Source organism: Nycticebus coucang, chromosome 23 (assembly GCF_027406575.1).
Source record: "Nycticebus coucang isolate mNycCou1 chromosome 23, mNycCou1.pri, whole genome shotgun sequence".
In the NCBI taxonomy this organism is placed as follows: Eukaryota; Metazoa; Chordata; class Mammalia; order Primates; family Lorisidae; genus Nycticebus; species Nycticebus coucang.
Genome location: NC_069802.1, coordinates 4,859,044 through 4,873,568, shown reverse-complemented (window position 1 = coordinate 4,873,568; position 14,525 = coordinate 4,859,044). Strand labels below are relative to the sequence as shown.

The following is a 14,525-nucleotide window of genomic DNA, read 5'->3' as shown; positions in this document are numbered from 1 at the left end:
CAAAAAGGCCGCGTATCACATGATTGCATTTATACAAAACGTCAGAGTAGACCAGTCTATACAGAGAGAAAACAGATGAGTGGCTGCCCAAGGCCCAGAAAGTTGCTGCTGGGCACAGGCTTCCTTTCAGAAGGTACCGCAAATGTTCTTAAAACTGGAGCAACAGTTGCTCAATTCTGTGAATGTGTAAAAATCTCAAACTGTACACTTTAAATTGGTGATTATCAGGGTATATGATACTTAGGTCTCAATAAAGGTGATGATTTAAGAACAATCTATAGTCTATCACTTCCTCACTACTAACCAATGTTTGACATATTATTCCCTATCACTTTATAACTCCACATAATGTGAAAAGCATTGGATTCAAAGATAAAACCAGATTCCTATCAATCTGAAGACCATGAACAGCTACAACTTCTGAGTTCCAATTTCAAGGGGAATGAGTCCTCTCTGCTGCACCACCTCACTTCTGTGTGCCAAAAACAGAGCTGTGTGCCCACCAGGAGTAACATGTATTTTTCCCAACATTTGTTTATGTCACTTTTATTTACTATAATTATGTAGTTTAGTTAAATATTACATCAGAAATATAACTGCAAAAAGAAAATGTTCTATCTCTAAACATTAAATTGTACAATTTAATAAAAACGGGTCATTTAAAAAACATTCTAGGCTCGGCGCCCATAGGTCAGGGAGGGTCAGGCCTGCTAAACAACAATGACAACTGCAACCAAAAAAATAGCCGGGCGTTGTGGCGGGCACCTGTAGTGCCAGCTACTTGGGAGGCTGAAAAAATAAAAAAATTAAAAATTAAAAACGTTCTAAAGAAAACTCATTGGCTATACATCAAAACACTGATATATTATAAGCATTTATACACTTAATCACCGAATATTTAAAGTATATTATACCTTTCTCTTTGTTTTAAACAAATTTTCTACTCAACAAACCTAACTGCTGGTGTATTATGCAACCAATGTTGTGTAAGAGAGCTCTACTGTATCTAAGTTATTTATATAAAAGACTAATGTAAATACATTACTATTATTCTGCACTACATGCCAAAGACCCTACTGAGTTCCCAAGGACAGAGATTGAAACATGTCTACTCAGCCAGTTGCCAGGCCCGCTACAGTCCCAAACTCTCCACAGATACCCTCAACCTCTTCTACCTAAAAAGAATGCCCAAGGTCAACCCTTCAAATTCAATTCAAGACATCTAAGACCTTCTTGTGCCCTTAGGTGCTCTATGGGAGGCCTTTTTTCACATACCTCTAATAATTCCTCCTTTTTCAAAGCCAAACCTGTATCTGACCTATATATTCATGTGACCAATAACTGCCCCACCCCTAAGAAAAGTCTTACTCAACTTTTTTTTAATTCTCAATTTATTCCTCATTTGCATCCTGACCCCAACCACTTCCTAATGGCTGCAGGAGAAATCTAAGTGGTCATTCTAACTGGCCCCGGGAACACTCCCCAACCCCCGTCCCGCAGTCTCTCTTCCCCTTCCTCCCATGCATTTCAGGGACTGCTTCCTAACATAAAACTCTGACCACAAAAGCCCCTGGCTTGGTGAGTCAATGGTGCCCCCAGTGCCTAGAGAATATAGCCCAGGAGATCATCCCCCTTAGAGTCAAGATTCTAATGGAAGAGACTGAACTGCTAGCTTGTCTCCCTGAGATTATCCAGACTTCAATCAGGCTGAACTCTGCACTGTGCAAATACAAGTAAGTTATTTGTATCAAAGACTAACATAAGTACATTACCATTATTCTACGCCACACACCAAAGACCCCACTGAGTTCCCACAAATAAGTTCTCAAATTCATCCCAGTAAAAGTGCTGCATACTTGACTGCTGAGTATCACTGTGGTCACCTTCAAGGATTCCCCTTGAGAAGGATGCGCCAACGCAGCACCTCGTCCACGCTTCAAAGCCATTTTGGAACTCTAATCTTAAATGGCCAACAAAGCTCTCGTGGTAGTACCCTTGATATCCTTTCAATATTTCTTTATCTTCAGGTAAAGAAAAAAGTCACTGGGGGCCAGATCACGTAAATGGGGAGAGTGTTCCAATACAGTTATTTGTTTTCTAGCTAAAAACTCCCTCCTGGACAGTGCTGTGTGAGCTGATGCATGGTCATGTTGCCAGAGCCACAAGTTGTTGGCCAAGATTTTTCTGTTTCTTTGTCAATGTTTACTTGCCTGCTATAACTCTCACAATCAGCTGACGATTTTGATGTATAATCCCATGAATTTTTGCAATGTTTTTATCACTTCTGTTCGTTCCTGGCTGCCTGGACCTCTCTTCATCAGTGACGCTTTCTCTCCCCACAGAAAATCACTTAGTCTATTTGTATGCTACCGTTTTCTTCATGGCATCGTCCCCATAAACTTAGACTAATGTGTCCCTGATTTCACTGCTACTCTTGCCAAGTTTAACAAGAAATTTATGAATGTTTGTTCATTGCTCTACCTCAAGCTCTGACATTCTTGCCATGGCACATAAAAACATGCAACAACAATAACAAACGCCACTCACAAGGCACCGCCACACTTTTCTGCAAACACGGCTGTGAGACACTGCTATACCAAGGTTATGAAACCTTCCTGAGTTATTTGTACCGGGCTGCCCACAGAAGCACACTGTGGCAAGTTCATGAACTTAATTGTCACACCTCATACATCCCATTTTTCCTACACTTAGATCTAATACATGCTTTCTTCCTCTGGAATGCCTTCCCTTCATTTCTATGTATTGAACTTTACCTAATACCATTTTTAAAGCAGAAAAATCATTTATCCACAGCCATAGTTTTCTCAACTGTAAAATGAGAACCAAACCTCCAAGGCTGTTTGAGAAAGATTACAAAGTATTGTTAGTTTTGGAAGCATAGTTAAGAACAATAGTTGGCAGGTATCACTCAACAAATGCTGTTACTCCAGTTCACTCAACACAATGAATGCCAAAGAAATAATGTCTAAATGGACAAAACAAAATAAAAACGTCTTTTCCAACCACACTGTGCTCTTTGCTCTATAGTCAACAGTGCAAAGTTTGACACTTCTGGAAGTTAAGATGATAAAAATTTCTGATGAAGTTTTTATCTTATGGGTATCTCGCATAGATTCCCAGAAAGTACAAGAACTTCTTCACACAGATTCATGATACAAGAACCACCATCAACTATTTCTTGATTTAGTCAACAGCAACATGGGAAAACTAACCAAAATAGCTTTATCATTTGCCTTTTTAAAATTATAGTAAAACACTGTAATTGTAATGTGTAATTACCATCGTAACCATTTTCAAGTGTACATTATACGCACTCACACTGTCAGCACCCACCAGCACCATCCATCTCCAGACCTCTTCACCCTGCAAAACTGAAGCCCTGCACCTGTTACCAGCACTGTCACTCCTCTGTCCCAGCCTCTGCAACCACCATTCTACCTTTTGTCTCTCTGAGCTTGACTACCTGAGGCACCTTCTGTCCATGGAATCATACAGTATGATTCTTTTGTAACTGTTTTGTTTTTTGCAGTTTCTGGCCGGGGCCAAGTTTGAACCCGCCACCTCCAGTATATGGGGTCGGTGCCCTACTCCTTGAGCCACAGGCGCCACCCCGACCTCAAGGTTCACCTATGTTACTTACTTTTTCAATATGAACTTCAAAACCACACCTTAGTCTCGCTGAGGTATATTCCGTGGCAGCACACCACAGACTTTGATGACTCTAATTACAGAAAAGAAAAGGAGAAAAACACGTCCTTGATGATCAGGTATGATGCCAGCTATTCTGCTACGTGCATCTCACACACAACTTAATTAAGTCCAAACAACTCTCAGAAGGTAGATCATCATCATTCCCAATTGATACATGAGAAAAAAGAGGTTCAGGAGACAGCTCAGTATCAAGCAGACGTCCCCTGTCGCTGTCCGGCTTCCCTGCTGTAGCTAAAAACCTGATCATTTAATAATTCCTAGCTGTTCTGAGACTCTTATCCTCAGGTGTATGTTTCTTACATGTCAGAAATTTGGGAGGCTTTCTTACTGCCAGCCACACATTTTTTTATTTCTTTATGTTTTGTTTTACTGCAGTTGAAAGTCAAGGGCAGAAGAAAAAGTTCCAGTGGTTCAAAAAGGCTCCAGGGAGCCCAAACCGACCATCACGTCCTCATCTTTTATAAATTTCTGTTGTTTTTAATTGTCCTTTACCTGAACAATCACTTCTCTGCCTTTCGGCTCAGATCAAGTGTAGAACCTCAGAACTTTTCTACTAAGCATGAATTTACAAGGGGAAGGAAGATGCTATTAACAGATTGTAATAACATGGTCTACTTATATCTTAAATAAATCCTCACTATATCATTAGCCACGACTACAGAAATATGAATTTCCTTCTTCTGCATCAGATTAAACGTAAATATTCCCACCAGCCTGCATCACATTTTCTCCCTGAAAATTAAATTTTAATTACATTTCAAGAAATTAACAAGTAGTATATATGTATATACTGCTAACTCTCCCAAATTGTATCTTTTCATGATTTAAATTATAGCAACTACCTCTATAATCAGAAGAATTTAAAATGTTATAAAGAGAAATCAGGTTGTTTTTTTTTAAAAAAGGACTTTCATGGAATAAATCCCCACTTATAACAAAAGCCTACATTTCCCCATTAACTTATTGTTTTCATAAAATTCCTTTTGATCACAGTATGAAAAATATCAGTCACAAAGAAGTATTGTGCTCACAAAATAACTTTATCTTCACTGATGTAGCAGAAGAACAAGAAGTCAGTGGTTTCCTTTTTGTGGCAAACAATGGGCCTTGGGAAACACATTCCCTTGTTGAATGTCTTCTACATTTTTAATACACAATTGGCTCAACTTCCTTATAATCACCATTTACCAGAAATGTGAAAGATAAAAATCTACCATGATACACAACAAAACGATGTAAGCCAAAGGGGAAAAATAAAAGACAATTAAAAGGCTCCCTGACCAGGGGTAGAGGAACCTTCCGACTCCACACTAACCATCTCCAAACTACTTTTTAAAAGTGAGAACAGCAGTTTCAAGGTAACAAAAATCTCCCATCTTTTTTCTCCCTTCCTAAAGGATCATGCCATCAACAAATTCAACTAGCCACTAAAGGACCTCAACTCTATCGAAATCTTTGCCCATCCCCAGCAATGCATCTCAATAAATAATAGAATTGTGGGTGTGAAGGCCCAAAACCTGGTAGTTACATCCCCCCACATCAACAAGTTCTGTTAATCCTATTTTCAAAGTACCATATATCTTAAATCTGACTCCCTCCCCTCCAGATCCACTGCCACCGCCCTGGACAGAGCCATCATTATCTCTGGCCCAAGCAACTACATAGCCCCATCATCCACACTTCCACAGTTTCAGTTACTGCTATCTGAAAAGATTAAATAGAAAAATCCAGAAATAAGCAATTAATAAGTTTTCAACTGCATGCCATTCTGAGTACGTGATGAAATTTCCTATCGTCCCATTCCATCCACCTGCCCAGAAGGGGAATCAACCCTTTGTCCCACATCTCCAGGCTGCAGATGCTTTCAGCCCACAAAAACGTCAATCACTAAAACTACACACGATGCCGATTTTTACTGAAATTTTGATTTACTAAGGTTTTTTTGTTTTGTTTTGTTTTGCTTTTTGCAACAGAGTCTCACTCTTGTCACCCTGGGGAGAGTGCTTCATAGCTCACAGCATCTTCCAATTATTGGGCTCAAGTGATTCTCTTGCCTCATCTTCCTGAGCAGCTGGTACTATAGGCACCCGCTATAATGCCTGGCTAGTTTTTTCTATTTTTAGTAAAGATAGGGCCTTGCTCCTGCTCAGGCTGGTCTTGAACTCCTGAGCTCAAGCAATCCACCACCTTCAGCCTCCCAAAGTGCTAGGATTACACACGTGAGCCACCACGCCTGGCTACATGTCACACTCGAATAACATTTATAAGCATTTTACTGATTTTTTTAATGTAGGTCTTATTTTTCCTTAAAAAGCCTATTCATACCTAAAAATTGCAAATTCAAAATCAGAACCATAACAATTACGTATGTTAAAGTTCAAAAAGGGCCTTAGGAATGACTTAGTTTTTTCTTCCATTTTTGTTACAAATATTAAGCTTCCATATAGAACTCATTCAAGAAAGGGAGAAAGGAAATCCACTTGCATCTGTCCACCAGTGGCCCAGAGAAGTAGAGACTGGCTGAAGGTTTAATCTTCTCACTGCAATACCAAGACTACAGGTGACTTCCCTGTTTCCTAATTTAAAGTTCTTCTCACTTTTCTCCCTTTAAACATCTCAGTAACTGCCTATACGATAGTTAATTTTATGGGTCACATTGGCCAGGCCATAAAAATATATCTTCACAGATATGTAAAAATACGTCTTCACAGATATATAAAAATATATCTTCAATTGATTAACACCTTAATCAGTAGACTTCAATAAGCAGATCACCCTCCAAAGTGTGAGTGAGCTTCATCCAATCAGCTGAAGGCCTTCACAGAAAAAGACCTTTCCAGAAGGAGAGGAAATTCTGCCAGCAGAATGAATTGCAACTCTTCCCAGGGTCTCTGGCCTGCTGGCCCACCCTGCCGATTTTGGACTTGCCAAGCCTCCCAATCAGGTGAGCCAATTCTTCAGAACATAAGAATTCTCTTTCATTCTCTCTCATTCTCTCTTTGTCCCTTCTCCTCACCTGTGCAAACACACACATATATACACACACATTCTTTGCTCCTAATTAATACAACCTGGGAAAGCATCAAGAATTTCTGCAATTAAGCTCGGCACCTATAGCTCAAGTGGCTCAGGTGCCAGCCACCTACACCTGAGCTGGCGGGTTCGAATACAGCCTGGGCCCACCAAACAACAATGATGGCTGCAACCAAAAAATAGCCAGGTTTTGTGGTGGGCTCCTGTAGTCCCAGCTATTTGGGAGGCGGAGGTAGGAGAATCGCTTGAGCCCTGGAGTTGGAGGTTCCTGTGAGCTACGATCCCATGGCACTTTACCCAGGGTGATAGCTTAAGGCTGTCTCAAAAAATAAAAAAATAAAAGAATTTCTGCAATTAAAAAGTCAATAATTAGCTCAGCACCCCTAGCTCGGTGGTTGGGGCGCTGGCCACATACACCAGGGTTCGAACCAGGCCAGGGCCTGCTAAACAACAACAACAACAAAAATAGCCATGCATTTTGGCGGGCACCTGTAGTTCCAACTACTTGGGAGACTGAGGCAAGAGAATCACTTAAGCCCAAGAGTTTGAGGTTGCTGTGAGATGTGACGCCATGGCACTCTACTGAAGGCGACATAGTGAGACTCTGTGTCAAAAACATCAACAAATAAAATAAAAAATAAAAAGTCAATAATTGTGTTTACTAAGACTTTTAAGAAAGCTAGAGCTAGGCACAGTTGTGTGTGCATGTAGTCCCAGCTACTCGGGAGGCTAAGAAGGATCACTTGAGCCCAGGAGTTCCTATCAAGCCTGAACAACAGAGCAACACCCCATCTTATTTAAAAAAAAAAAAAGAAAGAAAACGGGCGGCACCTGTGGCTCAAAGGGGTAGAGCGCTGGCCCCATGTGCCAGAGGTGGCGGTTCAAACCTAGCCCTGGTTAAAAAACTGCAGAAAAAAAAAGGAAAAAAAGAGAAGAAGGAAAGCTTGTGAACTAAAGAAATAAAATATTATAAAATAGTGGGAGGTGAGTGACTGCTAATGGATACAAGATTTATTTAGGGGGTTCTAAAGTTAGGTAGTGGTGATGGTTCCACAACTCTGTGAATATTCTGAGAACACTGATTATACACTTTAACAGGGTGAGGTTTATGCTGTGCGTATTACATCTCAGGAAGGAAGGGAGGGAGGGAAGGAGAGAAAGCAAGCTAGCCGGTGAAATTAAGAAGCATCATAAATGATGGGGGAAAATGTCGACAACTTCTAAGTTAACAGTCACTTGTTCAAAGTCATAGAGTCACACAGGGAATCTCAGGCAACCTTAGAGAATGCACAGCACAGAAAGCCGACTACTTAGCTGCACAGGCCTGATTTGATTTTAAACAGTCAAAGGCAGCACAGCCACTTTGTGACATCTCCGAGATCAATGAGCTACATCAAGAGAGATGTCTCACTCAACAGTGGCACGCGGAACCAAACTGGAAGACTAAAATCTTTCACATGGGATGATTTTAACTGTTTTAAAAATCCTTCCTTCCCATGCTTAGTCTAATCACAGGGATCACTTCAAATGACAAAGAGTTTCTATTGTATTTATCACATTTGCACTACTTGCAAAAGATTAAAATGTAAGTTTTTTATGAAAACCTCCATCACACAACCATTACATAGTACCGAGTGATATTTGTGAAATATTTCATATTTCAATATGAAAGGTTTTTTTTTTTTAAAAGAATACATTACAAATAGTGCTTCTGTTATACATGGAGAAAAAGCCACAGAAAACACAGTAGGAGCTAAGTCATAAGAAATTCAGTGTAGCTAGAATAATACGTATTTGTGGTGTGTGGCAAGAAACAAGATCGAAAGCAAGTCTAGAGTCAAATCAGAAAAGAAATGGGAACACACATGTCAAGGCATTAGACAGATAGTCCAAGAGGGCTTTTAACTAGGGGAGCGACATCCCGAGAACTGAGCTTACAGAGATCATTTCACAAAAGGCAGCAGAAGCCGGAGGAAGGGGAGCCTGTGACACGATCTCTCACTGAGAGATCGTGAAATCATAACATCCTGTCTTCAGACGGTGACTAGAAAACTGAAAAGGAAAATCCATCAAGAGACATAGTGAAGATGATCAGAAGATGGCTAGTGCAAAATGGGTACTTAATAGAGTAAATAAAAAATATGGTGGTTGAGAGAGATAACTCAAGGATTTCTTTCTATGAGTCTTGAACTAAGTAGAATGTCAAAAAGAAAATCTGGAACTGGGCAGCTCCTGTGGCTCAAGGAGTAGGGCGCTGGTCCCATATGCCGGAGGTGGCGGGTTCAAACCCAGCCCCGGCCAAAATCCACAAAAAAAAAAAAAAAAAAAAAAAGAAAATCTGGAACTATGGATAAGAGACATGTTCATTAAAAATTCTTGAGGAATGTCCCAAATAAATGGAGTATGCCAGGATGTGAACAGCAAAGGCACACACATTGGTTTCCGTGACGGGTCACTGTGGTTAGGAGTTGGCACGGCCCTCTTCTCTAACACATGACCTGGATCTCTCCATTACTAACTGCTCCAACTTTAACAGGTAACAGGTGGCAGATATGCAGCCTGCACATGTTTTGAACCTCTTCCCTCCCACAAGTTAGATGTAGTTCTGCCCCTTAACCTGGGCAGTTTCCAGGACTGTGCCCACAGACAGGCTGCGACCTTGACGGCATGTCAGCCAAGGCCACACAGCTGCTGCTGGGTGAGACATAAAGCTGCTGGAGTCCAGCTACTCTGAGGCCACCACGTGCAGAGGACACACAAAGAGAACTCTTAGAAAGAGAGTCCCTGCTGTTTGATTCTTCCCAAGCCAGGAGCCAGACATGTGAACTAAGATCCCACTCCAGCCACTGACCGTTACTTCCAGAGAGAACATGGGACAAAAGCCAGCTGAGCAACCCCCATATTTGTGAGTAAAATAATTTTTTTTTTCTGTTTAAAACCACTGTGTTAGGGTGATTTTTCACACAGCAATTTTGCCATCAAGGACAGGTCAACTACTGAAAAAAAGAGCAAAATCCTTCCCTGACCTTAAAATGGGGTAGAGGATTAGGAGGATTAGTTCATGAGAGAGGGAGGGAAAGCTGATTTTCCTCACACAAATATATTTCCCACCCCCAACACACACAAAACAATTCTAGCTGAGAGTTAGGTAACAACATTCTTGGATTTGTAATTTATATGTGTAGGATTTAAAAACTAACTGAAACCTGGCTCGGCACCTGATTCAGTGGTTACGGCGCTGGCCATATACACCAGGGCTGGCAGGTTCGAACCCAGCCCAGGCCAGCTAAACAACAATGACAACTACAACAACAACAAAAATAGTCAGGTGTTGTGGTGGGTGCCTGTAGCCCCAGCTACTTGGGAGGCTGAGCCAAGAGAGCCGCTTAAGCCCAACATTTGGAGGTTGCTGTGAGCTGTGACATCACAGCACTCTACCGAGGGTGACTTAGTGAGACTCTGTCTCAAAAAAGAAACCTCGCTAGGCAGTATTTGTTGGATCATTTTAAAGTGACTGACTAGGGAAGGAAAAAAACACATTTCTCAAACACTACTTCCCAAGAAAAGGAAAAATCTTTCTAATGACCATCACTCTTAAAATATTTTTCTGGGGCTGGGCATGGTACACCTGTAATCCTAGCACTCCAGGGGGCCAAAGTGGGTAGACTGCCTGAGATCACAGGTTTGAGACCAGCCTGAGCAAGAGCAAGACCCAATCTCTAAAAATAGTCGGGTGTATGGCAGGAGCCTGTAGTCTCAGCTACTCGGGAGGCTGAGGCAAGAGGATTGCTTGAGCCCAGGAATTTGAGGTTGTCGTGAGCTATGATGCCATGGTACTCTGTGTACTTGAGACAGTGAAACTCTGTCTCAAGAAAATAAATAAAATACTTTTCTCATATAAAGCAAAAATTGTATTGCTGTAAACAAGATGCCGTGGAGGGCAGACAGGATAGAATGTTACATTAAAACTTTTATTCAAGTTCATTAATGTTTTGTTCACACTAAAAACACTACACGTATGTGCTCAGAAATGGGGATAAAAATAAAAAAAAATGAGTTCATAATCAGTTTTTGATGCCTCAGCAATGTGGACTTTTACCAAAGATCATTTCATTAACTTGATGAATTCAATTCATAAAAGTCTTGAAGAAGTTTCCCTCACCTAGTTCTAATTCCCATTGTTTCCACATTTTTTTTTTATTAGTTGGAAAAATTAACTGGTACAGAAAAAAGTTCAGCCAGCTGGAGAGAAGAGAGAAAGTGAGTGTCGCACATGAGAAGAGGCGGCTCCTCTAGGAAGAGGACTCAGTGAGGAGAAAGGTGTACTGTGAATTAGCGCCAGATGCCGCAGTCCAGTGAGACAGTCCAGCCACCTTCCAAAGTGTCTAACTGCCTCAAGTGTGAAGCCAATTCCTATTAGCCCAGCTCTGGAGAGGGGTACAGGGACATGTGGGGCTGAACAGGGGTGATATAGCCATCTTTTATCAGAGAAAGTGACAAAACAGGAATTTTAAAAATCAATTTTCCATCTGACTTTATTTCCAAATATACTTTCTTTTTTAAAAAAAACCAATACACTTTCTTCAGGGATGACAAATATCAGTATTAGGAAATCCAATTATACAAAAAATACTACATCTAGTCTGGGGGTAGATATATTTATTTTTGGTAACATACACGTCTCTTTTTTTTTTTTAATTGTTTGGGATTCATTGAGGGTACAAAAGAATTAGGCTACACTGATTGCATTTGTTAAAGTCCCTCTTATAATTGTGTCCCACCCCCAAGAGGTGTGCAATACACCATCACCCCATCCCCCTCTCCTCCCGTCTCCCCACTTGCTCATCCCCCTGCCCCCCACCTTGTATTAGATCCTCTACTGCCTTCATATTAGAATTGAGTACATTGGAGTCTTGCTTCTCCACTCTTGTGATACTTTACTAAGAAGAATGTGTTCCACCCCCATCCAGGTTAATACAAAAGATGCAAAGTCCCCATCTTTTAAGTGGCTGAATAGTATCCCGTGGTATACATATACCACCGCTTGTTAGTCCGTTCTCGGGTTGGTGGGCATTGAGTATTTCCACATATCTTTACAAATCATGCTTTCAGCTTCAGTTGCCATTAAAACAAAAGGGGAACATTGTTTAGAAATGAAAAACGACATATGTATTGCTACATCAAAGACAATCCCAATGTCAATTTAAACTAGTCTCCCCATTAAAATTTAGTTGTAAAGTCCACATTTATAAAAAAGGGGGATAACAGTACCTATTTTAAAAGGGATTCATAAAGATCAAAAGACTACATTTTAAAATGCTTAACCCAAGTAAGCCCTCTGCAAGGGGTATGCTCACTTATATAAAAATATCAAGCATCAGTTGCACTGTTATCCATTCCCCCTCCGTTAATAAAAGAACTCTCAAGTTTTAGCTACAGACACGGCTATTCACCTAAAAATTTTATTTCCCAGTTTTCCTTGCAATTGGTTACGGCCACATGATGACAAAGTTCTGGCCTCGTTACTGTGCTGAGTGAAGTTCACCAGGCCAGAGGGGCACACAGGCACCTTCTCGGCAGGCCAGGAAGTACACTGAGCGAGGTTCACCAGGCCAGGGGGGGCAGACGCACACCCTCCTGGCAGGCTAGGGAGTGTGCTGAGTAAGGTTCACCAGGCCAGAGGGGCAGACAGGTGCCCTCCCGGCAGGCCAGGGAGTGTGCTGAGTGAGGTTCACCAGGCCAGAGGGGCAGACAGGTGCCCTCCTGGCAGGCACGTCTTTCCTGCTTCCGCCTGACTGAACATAAGACACGGAAGACCCATGTCAACTACATCCATTGTCCCTCCAGCCCTGGCTCGCTCACCTGTAGAAGGGAACTGGAAGCTTATCTTGTTGAAGCTACATACATACATAAAAAATGTTAAGCATCAATTATGTGCCAGGCACTGTCCTAGACAGGTGAGATGCATCAATGAAAAAACAGACAAGGAATTCTGCCCTCATGCTGCTTACACGCTTACAGTAGGAGACAATAAACAACACATTGTAACAAGTAGATTGTGGACTATGAAAACGTGAGAGAAAACAGGGCCAAGTGTGGAAGCCTGAAGACCCACTGCAGGAGGCTGCGGCAGAAGAATCCCACAAGGCCAGGAGTTTGAATCCATCCTGGGCAACACAGCAAGACCCCATTTCTAAAAAGTATTAATTTTTTAAAATTTCAAAAGTAAATCTAAATGTGAAAGTAGAAAAGTGCCTGGGTGCCTTGTCCTGTTATCCCAGCACTCTAAGAGGCTGAGGCAGGTGGATCGCTTAACATCATGAGTTTGAGACCAGCCTGAGCAACAGCAAGATCTCATCTCTACTAAAAGAAAAACTAGGGAGGTGGAGCAAGATGTCGGCCAGGTAACAGCTTCCTACAACTGGGCACGGTGAGTCTGGGGAGATAAGACTCCAGGCATCTCTGGCTGGTGGGATCTGCCTATAATCGTCCCTTTGAGGATACAGGGAACCAGCAAGGAACTTCTGGACCCCAAGAGGAGGACAAAAACAGTGGAAAACTGGCAAGCGGTTGCGTGTGTTTGATCGACCTAATTCCGCCAGCAGCTGTTAAGTATAAGCAGCAGTGAGACTGCAAACCGGAAAGGCCTTACCTGTGAACTGTTTCAGTGTTTTTGGACTTGGCACTCAGTTGAACTGCCTTGGGAAGAGCTTGAGCAGGAGCGCAGAGAACTTTGGGCATTGTCTAGGGCCCCAGACTGAGCCGCTGAGCCAGATGGAGCTAATAGTGTTTGGCTGTGGGCCGCAGGGAGCCATTGTGAGAGAACTGGCCCTGTAAGCTCCACCCTCAGGGTCGCAGAGCAAGGATCCAGTGGGAGCTAGTAACCTAGTGACTGAGCAGCCTAAAGGCGGGGAACTGAGCTGCCTTACAGCCTTACCCCTCAGGGGCAGAGTGAGACTGGTTTTGGCACACTGGAGCCTCGGGGCTGTTGCCCTGGGTAGGGTGCCGAGGCGGCACAGCTCATAGCAACCTCAAACTCCTGGGTTTGGCACCACCCAGACCTCCATAAGAGCTGTGCCATGACCCCTAACCCGTGACCCGCACCCACTGGGCCTCCACATGCCCTGACCAGGAACTGCAGGAGCCGCACAACCCTGTATCCTCCCTCCTGTACCCTCCCTACCTCCACACCAGCTTGCTAGTCTAGCCAGGGACTCCGGTAGCTGTGTGCCCTCTGGAGCCCTGCCTGCCTTTGCACAAAACCCTTCTCCTGGCCAGAGACTGCTGGACCCTTGGGCTCTCTGTGCCAAAGTCACTGGGTGCCAGGCACTCCCAGAACTGTGCACACCACTTCCCGCCCTGTTGCTGGATCCGTGTGTGTCACACTCCGGAGCTGCTTCCACAACCAGAACTCCCTGGCTGGGGCAGCCCCAGAGGAACTACCCAGGGTCACTCCCTACAAAGATCCAGCAACAATAGAGTGATCCTGCTAGGGTCTAATTTTGGAGAGACACCTCCCCAACTCTGAGGATGGCCAGAGGCAACGGTGAAAAAAATCATGAGGCGAAATCAACAGAATTCTCTGGCAATATGAATAATCAGAGTAGATCAACTCCCCCGAGGAACAATGGGGCAGACACAGCACAAGATCCCACGCACAAACAAATAGCTGAGATGTCAGAAATCGAATTCAGAATCTGGATAGCAAATAAGATCAAATTAGAAGTCCAAGCAGTAACCCAAAAGATATATCAAGAAGT

General features: G+C 42.6%; 1 protein-coding gene across 10 annotated transcripts in view; it reads right to left on the bottom strand.

Moving 5' to 3' along the window:
- The window catches only part of FRYL (FRY like transcription coactivator), a 267,043-nt gene that overhangs the window by 218,823 nt on the left and 33,695 nt on the right, over window positions 1-14,525 (bottom strand). The gene's annotated exons all lie outside the window — the stretch shown is intronic.